This window comes from Pleurodeles waltl, chromosome 4_2 (assembly GCF_031143425.1).
Source record: "Pleurodeles waltl isolate 20211129_DDA chromosome 4_2, aPleWal1.hap1.20221129, whole genome shotgun sequence".
NCBI lineage: Eukaryota > Metazoa > Chordata > Amphibia > Caudata > Salamandridae > Pleurodeles > Pleurodeles waltl.
In genome coordinates, this window is record NC_090443.1 from 630,556,746 (window position 1) to 630,577,332 (window position 20,587).

Consider the following 20,587-nt stretch of genomic DNA (forward strand, 5'->3'; position numbering starts at 1 on the left):
ATGTCAAGAAATGGTAGCACGCAATGAACAACAATGTTAAAACACCAGAAAACGAATCGCACGTCTTGCCGATTCTTAAGCCACCATGCAAATGTCAAGAAATGATAGCGTGCAATGAATAACAAGATTAAATTATCATGAAACGAATTGCGCGTCTTGCTGATTCGCAAGTCACCCTGCAAATGTCACAAACACTCAAGCGCATATTTCACACGCGCAAAGTACTCTGTCAAATCATAAAAGAATTAGGCCCAAGAACATGAGAGTTCTCGATAACGGCATCGGGAGGCCAGCCCAACCACCGTCTTACCGCCCGGAACAAGGATCTCCAAATGAAGAATGAAAGTCAGATGTCTGGAAGATCAAATAGGCCACCGGGACAGGAGCTCAGGAAGTAGCTGCTGCTCTGCACCGGGACCTCTGAATATTGAGCACTTGGAGCTCGGCTGGCTCCTTTTTATAGAGTCTTGGCCCAGCCGACAACCACACCCAGGCATGTTGCAGGGAAAGTCTCTAGAAGTCCCTGGAAAGGGACCACACCCTAACACACTCTGAAAGCCTGCAGCAATGCATTGCAAATGAACAACATTTGTAAGCACATTAAAAATAAGTCTTCAGGATTGAACTCTGTAATGCAAAAGGTTAAACAACAACATATCAGCACAATGCATAAATTACGTTGTTTTGAGAGTGCTGGGTTTTTGCATTCTAGTCGCCAATAGAGTGCGCACTGCCCTGGTGTTGACAGGGGCAAATAGTTGCCTGTGATGTAGATGCAACATGGCTGGGAGGATTCATTGTGGGCAGGGTGAGGCTGACAGTTTTTGACTGACCAGGTGTCCCTGATGAGCCAGGTTCCTCTTCAGTGTCCACACGTCCAAGGGTGTTGTCCTCACTGGAGCCTTCACTGAAGGGTTGCATCAGTCTCTGGTATCCTGTCCATAGTGACTTTGGCAAGGTTACATGTGGGAGAAGTGGAAAATAGAGTTTCTGTTACATTGAGGGTATTTTTGATGTTGTGTGAGATGCAGACAGTGCCTCACCATAATCACCAGAAATGACAATGACAGCGGCTGCACAATCTTGCTTTGTACAACATGGGACTCTGTAATTTCAATATCATACACCATGCTTGAAGCTGTTAAACTTTGTTAGTAGTGATTGGACTGCTGATACTATCTTATGTTGTTTGATTAGTGACGGGTGTTCATGTTTGTTGCCTACTGAAGTGTTTGACATGATACATGGCTAAAAACAAAAAGGGGTGTACCATGCACAATTGTGTCAGAGTAGTGGCACAGTACAGGAGTTGGTAATAGCCATTGACCTGTAACTGGAAGTAGTGCATGTGCATCCACTTTGGCATCTAGATTTCTACCCAGGTGGGTTTATTTCAATCTTAGGAATCTTTATTCTAAGTGCATTGTGAATGGCACTCTGCTGTGTTTTGCTTGTGATGATTGCGAGTGGGCCATTGCATTGCTGTCATTGGCATTAACTGTCTCACACGTGAACAACCAACATGGGTTAGATTTGTAGTTAGTTTCACATGCATGACATCTCCCATTAGGCACACTGTTCAGATTTTTACAATAGTGGGATATTGCATTCTGGGAATAGTAGGGCAATGTTTTGCCAGCACTTCACATATCTTTTGTAAGGGCTGTGGAGCAAGGTGAGTTTAGTGGACATGTGGCATGCCAGAGAGGGGTAGTGGAGCATTTGGGCAGAGGCGTAGTGGGTAGTATGTTGATTGGGGTGGGTTAAGGTGGCGTGGGAACATGTAGGGCATGACAATTGGGTGGCATGGATTTTGTGGGGACTTACTAGACTCCATTCACCCAGGTATTCCTGCCAGGCCCTCAGGATGCAGTACGTTCAAGACCTTCTCTTCCCAAGATGTGAAAGTAGCGGGAAGAGCGGGGGCCAACCGCGAGTCTTCATAACTGCCAGCTGGTGCCTGGATGCCATAGAACGTACCTTCCCCCTGGGTCATTCCAACTCTTCCTAGTATCCTCTCTTGTGCATGGATAAGTGAGTACAGGATTGTCCCTGTCCACTATTCTTTGCCACATCTCCATTTTCCTGTCCCGGCAATTGATGTTTGCTGGACCTTTGCTCTGAACAGGTGTGGCTCTACCCTGACAATTTCATCCACCATGACCCTCAACTCATCATCCATGAAAAGTGGGTTTTTCGTGGGGACATGGTAGTGGTGGTGAAGACGGTTTGGTGATGTTCAAAGGGAAAGGCTGCACAAACAGGTGAATGGTGAGGTGTAGGTGCTGTGATGTGAGTGGGTGACAGTTGCTGTAGATTCTGTGTAGTAGTAAAATGTGTGTTATGTATGTTGTGCAGGTGTGTGAAGTGTGTGTATTGAAATGTATATTGATGCCTAATGTTGTTTTTTCTATATATGAGAACGATTTTGCATGCCTGTGGCTGTGTGTGACGTTCAGGTTGCAAAGGATTGTGGGTTGTGTAGGGGTGTGTTATACAATGCATTGTGTAGATGTGTTGGTGGTGTGGATGAGTGTCAGATGTGGGGTATTCAAACTACAAAATGTGGTGCTGTGTTCATTGTGATATGAGCTGAGACTGCTGCGGAATGCACCGCCAATCGTTTTCCACAGTGAAAGAACTGCACTTGTGATTTATGGATCGTAATCTGATGGGTGGATTTATGTCGGGCTGGCGGTGCTGTTAGTGGATTTTGGCAGCCATCAGACCACCAAACTCGTAATGAGGCCCTGATATAACACAAATGTCGCTGATTAGTACAACTGTATTTTCACATGCCAATAACATTTTGAATGCAACTTCCAGATGAAGTCAAAAGTTTAAAAGAACTAATTAACATAATGTGGGCCTGTATAGAATCAACAGGATGGTATTTATATGCTATGCTGATTAAAGCTATAATAACCAGTAAAGCACCACTGCAGGAAAGTGGAGTATTATGTATTGTGGGATTTAGCCCTCACCATTTACTACTCCCACAATACCCCAAGGATGGTCATTGGATTCACACTAGTAAACCCTTACCTCAACCTTTGCAATCAATTTAGACCTTGCGTTGAAGTATATGGGAGAGATGCCACTATTTTCAAAATGACACTTATAAAGCGAGTTGCGTGGAACGCTTACAGGGTTAAGGATCAGCAGTCCTTAGGACCGGATCACAACAGTTTTACCTGGCCCGTGGCATCCGGGTGCAGAGTTGCCCTGGCTGTCCATGGTGATGAACAGGACTCACATTGAAATCATTGGCAGGCAGACCCTGGTGACAAACGATCTCTTTAAGGTCGAGCTGCAGGGAGCCCTTGCAGAGTTAAGTCTGTGCTGGTCCTCAGACTAGCCACAGCAATCAGTTCAGTTCTATCTGGTCCATGGTTCCCAGATGCAGAGTTGACTCGGCTGTCCGTCTTGCTGAACTGGACTTGCGCTGGTGCTGATTTTACCATGCAGACAGTGCTTCGACAAAGGGGATGAAAAACACAGCTGTGTGTAGTTGTTGCTGATGTCGGTCAGAAGTGCTGGGCAGGGCTCTCCTGTTGCAGCATCGAGTTAAGGGGTCTTTACCAGGTTGATGACCAGCAAGCCTTGGTGGTGGTAAGCACAACAAAATGTTTTGAAGACATCCAAAGGTCCTGGGTAGTATGGTAGCAGCTTCTAACTTCATGATAGGCTGTACTATGACTCCCACAATGCACTTGACCAACTGGATCCAGTTGAACCTTCAGTATACCCCATGTCTGACAATGCATTGGTTCCAGAGTGTCTTTTTGGCTGCAGTTTGCAGAGAACAAGTATCACTATTCCAAGGGAGACTGCAGGTGCTTCTGAGTTCCACAGCTCGAGAGTTTTTAGTTTCAGTCAAGGACAAGGGTCCTTCATGCAATTCCCAGTCTGTTGCCTCAGGGACAGAATATCTCTCTTTTGCCTCGGTGGAGTAGGCAGAATCTGGTTGTCTTTGATGCAGAGCTCCTCTTTGTCCTTCTTTGAAGCTAGTCCATCAAGTCTGAGGTTCTGGTGTCAGGGGTGCCTCTTAAATCCTAGATTTAGGTGAGTTAGGGGTATGGAGGCTAGTGACCAATGGGCAACTAGCCCCTGCAGCTATTCCACCCTGAGGTGACCACATTGATGGGTCAGGTCAACTTGAGCTACCAAGAACTGTCTATTCTGCCACTCCTAAGATGGAAGAAATCAAAATGTAATGCACAGACCAGGCTGCTCACCCTAGAGGTTTGTTCACCCTGCTGGGAGGTGTGCACAGTCCTGCACATATAATGTCCCGCCTTTCCACAAGCAAATGTGCTTGAGTGTATGAGGAGGGCTGTTTTCTCGCTGGGAGACAGCACAGATGACTATCGGGGCGGTGAAGTATTTGAAGCTCACTGCCCTAATAGCTCTATTCACAAGCCCAAAAGGGTGGCAGGAGTTTTGACCTCCTTCTTGCCTCAGCCATTGTTCCTGATCTCTGGGAGCATACATGCTGCCTGGCAGCACAAAGAAGGGCAAAAAGCAGGTGGTCATCCTCTAGTGTGCCACCTAGATACATGCCAGACATCCTTCCACACCAGATTTGTGTTGGGGAGAAAAAGCAAGTTGTTTGACACCAACCTCAACACATCTAGGGTTTACCATAAAGGGGCAAGCATCCCGGTCTGCCCGGTCTGAAGTCCCATGTTATCCTATGGACTGGCCTGCACTTAAAGTACACCTTAATGGAAAGGACACTATAGAGATATACAAGCTTCTGCTATATGCTTACACCTTACATAAAATTCACCCTGCCATCTGGGCTGCAGATGTCTTCCTTAGGGGTGTCTGACAGATATGAAAGGCAGTGCACGGGGCTGTGCCACTCATGGTGGGGCACAGTCGAATTCGAGCAGTTTGCACCACTCTGCCATGCTGCGATTGCAGGCCTGTCATCAGTGGTTTGCATGGGTCCTCTAGGGTGGCACAGACTCATGTTGTAGCCAAGGCCCCCCTTTACCACCAATGCTCTGGCTACCCTTGGTACCATGTACTAGGCGCTCACACAGCAGTTGAGTTTTGCCAGTGAGGGAATTACCATGTTGATAAATATTTTAGGGAAAGAGCACATACAATAGAGCCTGGTTAACAGGTCCTCGTGCACTATCAGTGTCAAAAAAACAGCATCTCTGGATCCAAATGGGGCAAAAACTGGGGAAGGGGCATGTGCAATTTCCCAAAAGAGAAACAACTCTATTCAGTATAAACATGTAAACACTGAAAATAACCTGCACAACCACAAACTAAAATGGCATTCCAAGAAAAGAAAGTGTGAGAGGAATGGTCATTTCTATTTCTTTCGGAAGGTGCTAAAACAATTTAACTTTGTTATACAGGGAAGTAGTCAGAAAGTATACGATTAACAAGCTTGAGTTTTTTTTTTGTTTAAGGATCTCACTAAAATATTGTTTTGTTTTCCAGTTTTTTTCCTCCAGTTTAGGGTGCTTTAATTGTAGGTGCAGGGTTTAGAGGCATGTTTTATGTCTGATCTAATTATTTTACACATTGTAGAGAATCTGCAAATATTAAAATTATATTTGACCTTTTGGTAGGGTGTAGGTGTAGGGTGTAGGGTGACTCTCAGGAATCTTGGCCAATAGGAACTATCAAATTTACCCACAGACACAGGAAGGGTAAAACCATTTGTTACATCAGCCCCTTTTTCTAAAAAGTCAGTTTTTCAAGGAGATCACCTGCCAAACACACCAGGCCTTAAACATTTGATGCAAGGTGTAGCGACAAATACTTGCGAAAAGAGTGCTGTCACCATACACATAAGATAGTCATGAAACCCTGACACAAGACTATTGGCATAACCAAGAAAATTCATAGATGCATGTTTCCATTGCATGTGTGACACCTTCAGCTAATCCTGTTTAACAAATGGTATTTTACTGCTGATGTTTCTGAGCCCATAGTTGCAATTTTAACAGCAACATTTCAGGTCCTAAAATGCAATGTGATGTCTGCTAAAAGTTTAGTTTGTCAGTCTGTTAAAGCAAGACATTTGCCATAAGGGCTCTTGGCAGCTATGAAAGTACACTCAGGAACAGCACTGTCCTAATGTATCAGGCAAAGAGTACAGTAATGCACTGTCAAACCTGCTTAAGGTATCAAGTTCCAGGTGCCCCAATCAGGTTTAATTCATATTTTTAATGATTCCAAAGGTGCTATACTGTTGGCAGGGTCAACCAGCCCTACAATGTCTTAATATTCAGTAAGGATTAAATGAATGACTTACCCCTAATTGTGTCCATGAATGTGTTCATTAAAACATTTGAATATGGCACTCATATGTTTGTAATCCTTTAATAGTCCTGTAAACCAGAGTACTGATAGAGAGAGTTAGAGAGATAATGAGATGTGAAAGAGGGTAATGAGGTATGAGTGTAAGTGAGTTCAATGCATAGACTTTCAATGTCTAAAACAGTTCAACAAAGGTCTATAGAGGACCTAGTCTAAAGGAAGACATAAATATCCTGCATACATTCTCCTTTAAATTAAATATCTGCTTTATAACATCCACTAAAGAAAGACAACATGCTTTGTACACACTGGAAAAACAGACATTTTCCCCTATTTTTTGTCTACTTTGGGGGTTTGGCAACTGAATAAACTTACATAGGTTCTCATATCAAAAGCTTTGGAAAACACTGAGAAAACAACAATGAAATCCACAGAAATAAGCATTGAGAACTGGGCAACTTAGCTATTCTGTACTAACTAAAAGAGAAAGAATAAGTTCAAAAAGCAACAAGTCTCAAAAATGTTGAATTTCTTATGGATTAAACATGAATGCCCTGATTTATACTTTTTGACGCTAAACTACACTAATGCAGTTTAGCGTCAAAAAGTATACCGCCAGCTAGCACCATTCCAAGACGCCTGCTAGGTGTCTTTTTTATGGAATGGCTAAAATCCAGCACAAAGGGTGGGCTAACGTCATGGTGAATGATGTTAGCCGGGTGGTGGTGGAGGTATGGGAGTAGTGGGTTTAGCGGTAAAAACTGACGTTAGGCTGGTTAGAGTAAAAAAAGATGACTCTCACCAGCCTAGCATCATTTATTGGCACTAAACCTACCATACCACATGACTCCTGTCTTATAAAAGGAGTCATGCCCACCACCCCAATGGCCAGCACATGGGACAACAGTCTTCTGGGCAAGGCCATTGCACCCAGGTCCATTTCTGGGCCCCCTATGGTACTTTAAGAAAAAAAAGATAAATACTTACATTTACTTACCTGTACTTACTTGGGATGGGGTCCCCCATTCCCTGCTGTGCCTTTGGTGTGTGTGGGGATGTCCCTGGGGCCTGGGGAGGGTACCTGTGGGCTTATTCAATGGTGTCTCATCATGGAAATGGGCCCACAGGTCCCCCAAGCAAGCTTAGCATGATTATTTAGGCCCACCTACCTCCCATGCGCCATTTTTGCACGAGAGGATAAATGTCGCACGGGAGGTAGGTGGGCCTAAATAATGGTGCTAAGCTTGCTTAGGGGACCTGTGGGCCTTTGAGGAACACCTATCTTGCATCTCATTGACAAAAGGTAGGTCTCTGCAAGCAGAAAATTACTTTAACTCCAATATTTCGACATGACTAGTGCAAAATATAAATATGGAGTTAAATTTGTGCTGAATTTGCATTAAAAAAAATGACGCAAATCCAGCGCAAACAGAGTATAAATATGCCCCTAAATTTTCTCTCACTTAAGAACTGGGGGCCAGATGTAGCAAAGTTTTGCGAGTCGCAAATGGGCCGAATCGCTATTTGCGACTGTGCAAAATCGGAAATAGGATGCAAAAATCCCATTTCCGACTCGCAAAAAGCGATGCGAGCCATTTGCAACCCCATTTTGCGACCCGCAATTAGGAAGTCGCAATTTGCGAGTCGCAAACCATATGCAATTGCAACTTGCAAATTGCGACTAGTCGCAAAAAGCCCAGTTTGCATGTCCCATTTACCACTAACTCAGAGCAGGTGGTAATCATTACCAAAGTATAAAAGGAGACCCAGAAGGCATCTGGGTTACTCAAGATGGCAGAGATATACCTGATAGCAGTGAGGAGGAGAGTCCACGCAGCCCAGGAGAGGAGGAGGAGGAGCCGCAGACAGGAGAAGATTTATAGAACAAGGCAGACTCTTTTCCAGCAAACTGAGGAAGAGATATACGATAAATACCTCCTTAGCAGCGCAGCCATACTAGAATTAATTGAATTACTAAAACCATAGCTAGAACACCAGACTCTGCGCGGCTGCGCCACTCCTACGCATGTGCAAGTGCTATGCTCACTGCACCTCTTGGCCTCAGGGAGCTATCAGGGGGTCATTGCTGTGGCAGGTGGGGTATCTCAAAGTGCAGTGTCAAGGTTCCTCAGGGCCTTCCTAGATGCCATACTCACACACATGTCTCACTTCATATACCTACCCATGAATGAGGCAGAAATTAACAGCACCAAGCGGGACTTTTACCGGATTGCCAACTTTCCCCATGTCATAGGATGTGTAGATGGGACACATATTCAAATATGCCACCCTGCAAACCTGGAACATCTGTTCCGCAACAGAAAGTGTACCCACTCACTCAATATTCAGGTTGTTTGTGACGCCCATTATGTCATCACTGACATTGTTGCAAAATTTCCAGGCAGTACCCATGACTCCTACATTTTTAGGCACAGTGGGATACACCAACGCCTGGAACATGGGGAGTTTGGAGACGGATACCTCCTAGGTAGAGCTGCATACACCTTGCAGACATACTCACAGGTCACTGTGCACACCAACCAGGACTTTCTAACAGTGTAATGTTTGTGCCCAACAGGTGACAGTGCATATGCTCTACGGCCATGGATAATGACTCCGTTCTTACAACAGTGCACATAAGAGGACCAGGAACCTGATTGAACGCACCTTCGGATTACTGAAAGCAAGATTCAGATGCCTCCATAGCAGTGGAGGTGCCCTCCAGTATACCCCCATTACAGCATTCAAAATTGTTGTCGCATGCGCCATCCTGCACAATATTGCCACCCGACGTGGGCTACCTCTCACCCCTGCAGACCCAGATCCTGAGGATGAAGAGCAAGAGCAACCACATCGCCATCATGAGGATCGGAGCATAGCTAATCAAGGCAGACTAAGACGGGAACACATCGCAAACCAATACTTTGGAAGGTACGTGTCAACTTCAACCATACTCACCTACTGACCAAAAACTCCATTTGTCAAGTGGAAAAAAAAAACTATTTAATATGTGTAGAAATACAACTATTTACAAATACTAACTGTTCATGGTCATCTATATGCAAACCATGCATGGGGCACATTGCTGTCATGTGCCCCAACATCAGGGACAGGGTTTTGTCTATGTCCTACGGCGGCCTCTGCCAGCCTGGCTGGTCCCTGGTGGTTCTGCAGTGCTCTGCCTGGTACTCCCACTCCGGAGCACCCTAGTGTCACTGGCAGAGACACTGCTCACTGTAGAGCCCTCCTCGCTGTCCTGGGGTGTGTCCCCTGTGCCCCTGGACAGATGCCGTGCCTCCATTAAGTCAATCACATGTGTGATCCGGCCCAGGCCTCTAGCCACATCCCCTGCAAAATGCCCATTTCTACTTGGAGGCCAACTGTCCTTCTCGACAGGCCAGTGGTGTTAACAGCCAGTCTGCCAATTGATGTGGCCATCCTGTCAAGCCTCTGTAGCAGCTGACGGTCCCTGCGCCGCCCACCCTCGCCCTGTGCCAGTAGTCCTGCCACCAGATCCCTCATGGACAGGGCTAGGTCCCCAGTGTTTGTGGCAATCACGTCTATTCGGGAATTTAGCTGCTGCATGCTGGTTTCGTTGTTTCTGACAAAGCGGTGCAGCACACCACTAATCCGCCCTAATATATTGTTTTGCATGCGCTGACCACGGAGCAGCTGTGCCTCGCTGTTGGTGGTAGATGGACGGCCGGACGCAGCCTGCAGCCCTGCTCTCCTGTACCTGCGTCGCCTGCGCAGTGGTGGATGCCCTGTGTGCTCTACTGTGGCACTCCTGCCTGTTGCTGGCGCAGCCTCCTGAAACACATTTGCAGCAGGTGTGGACATCACAGGGATGGTGTTGGTCGTGCAGGTGGGAGTGGTGGCAGCTCCTGTGCTGTCCTCATGGGGCTGGCTGCTGTGGCTTGTGGTGGCGTCTTGTGGAAGACCTGTGGGACATGGGGAACAGACTGTTAGTGTCTGCTATCTGTTGCACACTTCCTAATAAACATTTGCCTATGAACTGCCTACTTGACTACATTTCCCATAATGCATCATTCTGGTGTTTGCTACCCTGAAATGGAGCTATCTTGGTTGAGCATGCCCCTGTGTACATGGTGGGTGGGGGTATGGCATTGATAGAGGTACAGGCATATCACATGGTACTCACCGGTTGATGTAGTGGGCTCAGAGGTGTCCAGATCTCCAAATCCTGACACTGCCTCCTGCTCCAGGGTCTCCTCCACCCTTTCTTCCAGGGGTGTGGGTGGTGGTACGGATGATAGTCCCCCTCCTGTGCCTCTCATCTCCCGGAGCCTTTCTGCCACCCTCTCCTTGGTCCGGGAGCGGAGGTCATACCACAGTTTTTTTATCTCTTCCACACTCCTGTGGCTCACCCCCAGGGAGTTCACTTTTTCTTGGATCTCCTGCCAGAGTTGTTTTTTGGTGGCTTCTGGCACATTGAGGGCTGCCTTTCCGAATAGTTCATCATAGTGCTGACAGCATTCTTCTGTCAGCACCTCCAGCTCCTTCTCAGAGAATTTTAGTTTTCGTTTTCTAGGTGTTTCAGCCATTGTAGCTGCTGTTCCTCCTGTTTTCAGATCAGCAGTTTAAAATGGGTGTGGTCCTCCCTCCTCCCAGGTGTATTTGTAAACTTCCTGGCTGTGATGTCATCATCATGTGCCAGGAAGTGTTTCCAGAGTGTTCTGGAGTGGTTTCTGGAGTGTTCTGTAGCACCTGCAATCAATTTACATGGTACTCGCAATTTGCGACACCCACTCGCAAATTGCGAGTTCGTTTTTTGCGCGGTCGCAAAAAGCGACCTCGCAAACAGCGGACTCGCTATATGCGTTGCGACTCCGGGTTCGAGTCGCAAATTGTACACGGACATTGTACCTGCATTCCTATTAGCGACACGCAATTTGCGAGTCGCACATACTCGCAAATTGCGAGTCGCTAATTTTTTTGTACCTACATCTGGCCCTGAGTTATTAAAAAGCTGTGCATCAAAGCACAGCTATTAAATTCGTTGTGCTGTATTTAAAAAGAGGGAAAGCACAGCACAGAACAATATCCACAAGGATATGGCAATGTTGCTGTTATTCCCTGTGCTGGTGCCCAAATTGCTGCCAAGTGCCACCCAAACACCTTTGCAATACAGTGCAAAGGTGTGTGTGATGTCTAGCCTAGATTTTATACAGGTGAGTACTCTCTAATAAAAAATACTATACTAGGACTAACTTTAAAAGCTTTCTCACATTGTATGTGTATTACATTGTACACCAACTATATAATGTTGGAAAAGTTAGGAGAAATTAAAACATTTATCCTTGATAGAGCCTGTCTCAAGGAGGCAACCATTTTTGGTGCAAAGCCCTATCTGTCATTGGTACTACATTGGGCTTTGTGCAAAAAATGATAACATGGGATTGCATGTGCACTACCAAAAGTAGCACTAATCAGTGCAAATTACTGTTTGTGTTACTTTACAGGCTGCTTTTCAGTGCACAAAACTGTTTTGCAGTGGAAAGTAAATAGCTTATCAACACTATGCATCAATTTGTGTCCCTTTTTCTGACATTGCATCAGCATAGTGTTGAGAAACTGGCCCCTAAGGACAGCAATTTCATGGAGCCTCATAAATAGTGATTGAATAGAGCTATCTAGTATTCTCTCAGACGCTGACAGTCAAATATTACAGTAAAGACATTGTCAACAGATTTGGACAGTGTTTCACAGGGAAGATGTTTATGATTTTTTAAAGTGTACTCAGACTGGGATCATCTCTAAACATCTATTTAATTGTAGGTGCAAATTGCCGTAGTAAGATAAATGAGTCACCTAGCATACATTTCTAAATACTTGTTAAATTTTGAAAAAATTTAGGGATAGCCTGTAGTCAAGATTCTCGCTTAACACGCAAAGTCTCAATAAACAGTTAGGCAATCTTTACAGAATCACCCTGACATAGGTAACAGAACAGAATCATGAAATGAAAGGTAGTTATATTGTAAATAGTCTTTGAGATATCAATACCCTTTAGCACAAGCTGGAGCACTACAAAATGTTCAAACATAGGGAATTGACAAATTGTATAAGGTGTGGATTTCCTCCAATTCAGCATCCCCCCCACGTTATCATCATGAAATGTTCTAAATATTTCTTGGCACATAATGCAGACTAAGGGCCTGATTTAGATATTGCACATGGGTTACATCGTTACAACAGGAACGAATATCCCAGCTGTGGAAATCTAAATCTGATTATTTGTATTTCAGCTGACGTGACATCCATCACCGTTGTGATGGAAAAATAATCCATCTGGCAATATCTAAATCGGGCCCTAAAGCAAGTCTGAAGGCTAAGAGGTCCAGATTACGAGAGCCACAGAGGAGTAGTAAATATTGCTTGAACCCAACAAAGTCCAATACAGCAGGATTAGAAATTTATAAGGGCTGACAAATAGCTCCATTTCTAACTGTTTTTTTTTTCCAGTTATCAATCAATCAATTGATCAATCAATCAGAACTTGTAGAGCGCAGCTTATCACCCGAAGGGTCTCAGGGTGCTGTTTGTGGGCGTGGTGATCACTTGAACAGTCAGGCTTTCAGATCCTTCCTGAATTGCTTCAGTGATGCCGCCTGTCTGAGGTTGAGTGGAAGAGTATTCCACGTCCAGGTTGCGAGGTAGGAGAAGGATCTGCCTCTGGCTGTGCTTTTCCTGATTCTCTATGTTGCGGTGAGAGCAAGATAGATGAATCAGAGTTGCTTGGCAGGGGTGTAGAAGGTCAGGTGGTGTTTAAGCTAGCCTGGTCTGATGTTGTGAAGTGCCTTGTAAGTGTGAGTCAGTAGCTTGAAGGTGATGCATTTGTTGATCGGGAGCCAGTGGAGGTCTCTAAGGTGGGCCAGGACCAGTCTGGCTGCTGAGTTCAGGATTTTCTGTAGTCTTGCTTGTAGCTTATTTGTGATGCCCGTGTGGAGTGCATTGACATAGTCCAATTTGCTGCTGACCAGAGCGTGTGTGACTGTCCTCTCTGTGAGGATACACTTGAGGATCATCTGAAGGAGCAGGCTTGTGTGGAGCAAGCTGATGAGATGGCTTTGACTTGATGAGTCATGGAAATCATGGTTAGGATGATGCCCAGGTTGCGTACCTGGTCGATGGCAGTGTTTTTTTTTATTTTTTATTATGGTGGCTGTCCACCAAGAGTCATCCCAGGCGGACGGGGTGGAACTGAGTATGAGGATCTCTGTCTTGTCCCAGTTGAGCCTGAGACAGCTGGTTTCCATCCAGGTGGCAAATGCTCTCATGCCGCTATGGAAGTTTCCTTTAACTGTTGATGGGTCGTCGGTTAGGGACAGGATCCATTGGGTATCGTCAGTATAGGAGACATGTTTAGTCCCTGCTGTCTGAAGATTTTTGCGAGGGGGCTATGTCGATGTTGAAGAGGGTCGGGATTAGTGAGGATCGCTGGGGTACTCCGCGTCAGGTTTCTTTGGGCACCAAAGTGTACAGTGGGAGTTCGACACCTTGGGTTCCTTCGGACAGAAGGAACAAATCCATTCCAGTGCTTTGCTGTGGATGACAGCATTGTGGAGTCTGGTGCAAAGCGTGGAGTGAAAGACAGTGTAGAACGCTGTGGAATTCATGAGTTTCCAGTTGTCTTCTGTAGAGATAGGGGTCCAGTTGTTCAGGGCTTGCATCATGGTGATGAGGGTGAGGGGTGGGGGTAGGTTATGGTTCATAAACCATTCATATGTGCCCTAGAATTTCTGATGGAAAAAGGTGGCAAGGTTGTCGCAGAGGTCTTGAGGGGGGGGGATGTCCGAGGAGTCCGATTCAGGGTTCGTGCAGTAATCAGAGGTACCATGCAGATTTTGTTGCTCATGGCACTAAGAATCAATATGTTCTGGTAATTACCAAGAGTTTTCCTCCATTAAATTTCAACAGTTTTGATCTGCTGAAATGTCACGGGGTGTGAAATGTATTGCACCTTTCAGTTACTGAGTTACTGAGTATGATAAACATCAGATCATCAATATCTGCGATCCTTGCACAAATTGGTATTTTCCAGGGTCCTTATTATCAAGCCCCATTCAATCCATGCTGATCAATCATAATATTCGGAATCTTTGGGACAACAGTTGATTTAAAGGACACAGAATCAGCATCAGATAAAAAACTCAGTGAAGTAGTTGTGAATTACAGAAAATTCCTAACACATTCTCATTCACATTGGTGGTATCTTTGTCCACATTTACTTTTTGTTTCATTTTGAGAAGAGTATTGGTTGGCATCAAAGCAGACTACAGACTTGTCAATAAGACTTGATGCTAAATAATGGCCTCATTTATGAGGTGTTGGTGCAGGGCAGCTGCAAGGAATCTTGGTGCATCGTCCTGCATCAAAAGGAAAGGGAAGGAATGCAATGTATCTAGGAGATGCGCCACATTCCTGTCCTTTTCCCCTACACTTCTGCTCAATGGGCTGCCCTTGCACCATGGTGCAAGGGTGCCAATTTGTAGGTATGATTGTTTTTGTGTTGGAAGGCACACCTTCAAATCAATGGAGGTTTATCCCTCCCCTAAAGCATTCAATTGATGTTTTTTCCTCTTTCTGTGTGTGCCGCAGAAAGCAGCACACATAGAAAGAGGAAACAAGGAGAAATAACATTATTTCTCCTTCTTACACCTCCCCTGGGGAGGCGTATGCTTTTGACTAATTCTCAGGTTTACAAAATCTCGTAAATCTGGGAATGTGTCGTATGCCATGGGTGTTAAATGGGACCACCCACTGTTACGCCCATGGCATGGCTCCCTATTGCAATGTGAGGAAACGCAGTGACTTCTCCTGCATTAACTCACTCCATATCTACAAGGACATGTAAAGCCTCTAAGCCTGGCTTTATCTGGCCTTGTAGATAAGGATCTGCAGTGTGCGCCACTGGACCATCAGAAAAGCGACGTTCGAGTGGTGCAGAGGGGCCTGCAAAGAAGTCCCACAGAGCCTGATTTAGAGTTTGGCAGATGTGTTACTTCATCACAAACATAATGGATGTCCCATCCACAATCTTAGAAGTACATTATGTCCAGACTCTAGGAATACCGCAAAAGAAGTAACCCATCTGCCAAACTCTAAATCAGGTCCTTCCTGATTTTCTTATGGGTTATTTAATGGTTAAGTGGTAAATTAAGTCTAATGTGTATTGTTGTGGGATTATTTATGAACTTATTTAATTTTATTAGACATGCATTTTCCACTTTTGTCCCAAGAGACACCAAATTAAACAAATGCAAGAAGGGAGCTCACCAGAGTAAGCCAATGGCTGGCGAGGGATGACCTAAGCCCCTTTCTATACGGTGTATATTGTTGTTTGGTGTATGATTTGTATAGTGGTGTCATAGGCGCTTGCAGATAGCTAAGTTGGTCTGTAGTGCGATCTAAAAATAAACTATTTCTCTTTCTCTGCCTTGATAATCAGGGACTATTGAAATCTGCAGTACAACATCAGTTTCCAAAGATGAATGCTTCACAGAAATTACCAGGAAGTATGATTGTATTCATGCATCACCACTTGCATTACCCAAAGTTTCCAGACATTGTAAAACATGCAGCCAATGAATCACAAATGTCCATACATTTACCGCGTTAGCAATTACAGCAGTGTAATATTTACTGTTAGCTGGAGAAAATTACTGCCGGACCAAAAAAACTTCAGGCACAAGCATGGCAGCACGATCGAAAACCTATCTGGATCCGTTTGTGGGTATTTAATGATATCTTTTAGCCTTTTTAGGATCTCATCAGAGCTGGTCTTATTTAAGATAGTAAATCCCATCATTTGGACAGCGTTTTGTTCTGCAGTGGCATATGTTAGCAGTAATGTACGTCACTGGCCAGTTATAGTATACTTAATGCAAAGAAGTTTACCCTCACCAGTAACCTGAGGCAGGGTGTAGGCATGAGTACCAGTTTTCTGCATCTCAGGGCACTAAAGCATTACAGAATGGGCTGCAGACACTTATGCTGCCCTCTTTTGCAATACAAATATTGCTTGGGCACATAAAGCACCTGCACTACGTTAAGGGGTGTTCCTTCATTTGCATGGGGAGAGGCACAGAAATTAGGGAAATAATTTGCTCTGTGCCATATTATTGATGATGTGGGCGCCCAAAAAAAGACCCCTTCAGGAGGCACACTGACGGTGTGCTACAAAAAGATGTTGGAAAGTCAGCGCGTTCAGTAAGTGCCGCACTCTCGGTGGGAAGGGCGTCCAATGCACCCATGCACCTCACCAATACCGTCCCTGCAGATGGGTGTAGTCACTTACTGCACCCATCAGTAGAGTGATTTCTGTCCCTTTTAGAAGTGTAGGCGGGTGCTACCTGAACAGTGAAATTGAGACCACCTGCTTCTAGCAGCCTTGTCACCCTTCACTAATGCCTGGCCCCAAGGGTCACCGTAAGTTTACATCTGCCCACAGAGCAGCTTATTAATGGTAATGGGTGCAATGTCTCTTTTTGCGCCCAGCACACCAGTTTAAAGGTGCTCTGGGGCACTGCGACCATTACATAGTAGGAGCCCAGGCAATAGTCACTGACGAAATTTCCTCTTTCTCTAATGGGTAAGGTTAACTTTGATGACCTCAATAATGAAGTCAATGCTTCCGAAGTAAAAATGTTGATGATTTCTGATTGTTGTTAGATTAAGTAAATGTAATATTGAGGTATACTAAAGGTTACATTGGAGATCTAAGACAAATATAAAAGAAAATAACAAATAGTTAATGTTTTATAGAGTGTTCAAGTCCTTCCTCATTGCAAAGAACTTACTGTGCCTTAATATCCATGCTTCTTATTCCACTGAAAAATGTTCCCTGTGCTAAACATTATTTCTCTCACATGTCCTTATCGAATTCTTCGGGGGAGGTAATCAACATAACTCTTTCATACGCAGCAGACTTTGCATCTGTGCAAACCCACAGAGCTAAAGATTGAAACATAGTTCGAAAAATGTGTTTTCCTTTTCTGGAAACAAAAGTAATCAACTCAAATATGAGCCGATTATAGCTTCGCCTGACTTCTTTTATCTCTCCTTACTCTATGGGATGATGTTAATAGAGTTTCATGCATTGTTTTTGACATGTTTCTGTAACACACTGAAGATAATACCTGAATATTTCCAATGTAGATATAGTTTGCAATATTTAGATAAGCCTACAAAAGCACGATTTTACAAATGAGGTTTACGTCTGCACAGAAAAACACAGCTGCTGCGACTAAATCCCCTTATTCAGTGTCATTCAGCCATAATTTAGGCCCATATTTATACTTTTTGATGCAAAATTGTGCTGACGCCGGCTAACGCCATTTCATTGCACCACCCGGGCGTCAAATTTATACTTTGATGCATGGCGGCGCAAACCACTGGTGAGAGTCATTTTTTTTTACTCAAACCAATGTGCTACGTCGTAAAGAAAAACAACGTTAACGTGGCGCAAATTACTTTTATCTGGTTTACGACGTCGCAAACCAGATAAGCACAATTTTTTGATACAATGGTGTCAAAAAGCGGCACAAACACTGCAAAATGCGCAAAGGAGCCCCAAATGGATTCCAGAAGCTATGAGAGACCCCAGGAAGATGACAACTGACCAGGAACCAGCCAGGAGGACCCACACAAGACCCAGGAGAGGGAAAAGAAGAAAAAGAAGTGGTGGTTCAGTGCAGAGGAGCATGAAATACTGGTGAAAGAGGTGAGGCAACACTGGCGCCAACTTTTTGTCACCTCTAAATTTCCAATTGGAAGGAGAGAGGCAATTTGTCAACAAATTGTCGATAGCATCAACAGTGTGGCAGAAGTACGGAGAACAGTCACCGAGTGCAAGAAACGCTGTCATGACTGCAAGTGCAGGACCAAGGAAAAGATGGCCAGGAACAGGAAGGCAGCACTGCAGACTGGAGGTGGGAGTCCAGCACCGCAGGAGGCCCTGGACCACATGGAGGAGATGGTGGCAGCCGTCATCCCTGAGAGATAATCACAGGGATTCAAGGACAGGACAGTGCAGACTACCAGGAAACCACACAGATGCAGGGTAAGTGGCATGCGGAACAAAAATGTCTAATTGTTAACCGAAAGAAGGGGGGCATACCTCCTACACAATGCATGTCACCCATGATAATCAAGTAGTGGAAAGGGCAAAGTGGCAGGGCATGGGGGCATCGGCTGTGCAGAGGAGACCTGGGGCACAGCACAACAGTACACCAACAACCTTTGCCTGGGGGTACTCTGCCATGCCAAGGCTGTTGGAAAGGCAAAGGCAGTCCAGGAGGGTAGGGTACAACGTAAAACTGGCCTGCTGTCACAAGACAGCTGGTATTGTCACTACATGAACTTGGGCTCAAAAAACAGTCTCAGGCCATATCCGCAAGTGGAATTTAACATTGACAACAGTTGCCACTACCACCTCTGCTGTGTGTGCAAGTCAAGTAGCTAATGGCAGTTACGTGCCCATGGATCAAACACACCCACATTAGAGGAGTCAGGATGACAACATTATCAATCCCCTTTAATCAATCAAAATTTGCTTATCCTGACAAATGTTAATGTCCATAGTTGCTATAAACATCAGGCATTGTCATAAACATTATGAGGTACACAGCAGTAATGTCATACCCATGCTGCACATGTCAGGATCTACCCTGTGCCTGCGTCACAACAGCTGCAATGCCAACATGCAACATCTCAAGTGTCATAGTGCTAAGACAACAGCATTGAGGGATAGGACATATGTTTCCGGCTACTGAAACACACCAGCACATTCAGAAGAGGAAATGGAACACTGCCAGGACCATCAGTGCAATCCAATGTAGCACACATTCCCCAACATCAACATTACACACTACCAATGCTGACACCTGTATTGTGCCATGCTAATGCTATACATAGTATATGCTGGGTCTCAGCAACATATATCTGGATGTGAAATATCTGAGACTGGGTCAGTTCCAGATTGTTAAGTGTGGTACAAGTGCCACCAGAACATCCACAACCATTGCAAGGCCACACCATGGTAATGGAAGTAGATGGAGGGTTGGATAGGACAAGAAGGTGGCAACATACAATTTGGGCAGAACCTACACCTAGAGGATGTGACGCAGACATTTCCCCACACTACATGTGAAATGCAGGTGGGTCCTAGGCCTGGGAGAATGCTAATATTGATGACAGTAACAATGAACAGGAACCAAGATCACAATGTGCAACTAATAGGAAGTCAGGAAACTCACATTACAAATGCCACAACACAGACACACTAATTGTACAATATCTCATTGCCTGTCCTGGACTTCCCTGATGACATGGATAACGAGCTGACAAACATCAGCCAGCAAACCCTCCAAGATGTCCTTGGAACCCTCCAGACCCACCTTCATTCACAAGGAGGAGCACAGAAGCAGCAGACATCACAGAGGACGCACCCACCACACCCAATTGTACAACCTGCCAGCTCCAACCCAGCTGAGGACTCTAACGACACTGGCACCAGCTTTGAGAGGACTGTAGTTGGAGTACAGCGGGAGATGGCAAAGGAGGTGTGGGTGGGGATGCAAAATATCACAGCCAGCCTAGAGGGGGTGCGTTCGTGCATGATGTCATCTGCAGAACAGGCAGCAGCCATGCAAGGGTGAACATCTATCTTGCAAGAACTTCAACAAAGTGTGAAGGAAATAAGCACAGCAGTAAGGGAGTTACCACAACACCTCGCACACCAAAGCTTTCACTGCGTGCACAAATGCACTATTGACCCCCTCAAAGCCGACCTGGCTGCCTACCACAGTGATGTAGCTGCTATACTTTAGAACCAGCAGCTCCTCCTTGCTGCAGTACTGCCCTTATTAGCCCCACAGTTGGCAGCTACCAGGATTTCAGACTCCACGTCTTCAAACACTGAAGTGTGTGTTGTCCCTTCAAACCCACCACCATCAAGGGCAGAGGAGATGACACACACATCAGAAGATGAAGACGTGGAACAGATCACCTTCACCCGTGAGAGTACCCGGTAGCACAAGTCCTTGCCAAATGGGCACTTAGCTCCAAGGTCCTGTGCTTCGTATCATGCCAGTCTTGCAACAGCTGCTCACATGCACTTTTCTCCAGCCCACTGTTTACCTTAACACTATGCTCTGTGATTGTCTCTCACTACCTCATTAGTAATTCATGTTCCTCTGCACTGTATGACACATCACCCCAGCATGTCCAATTACATGTTCTTTTGCACTTGTGTAGTATCACAATAGAAGATGTC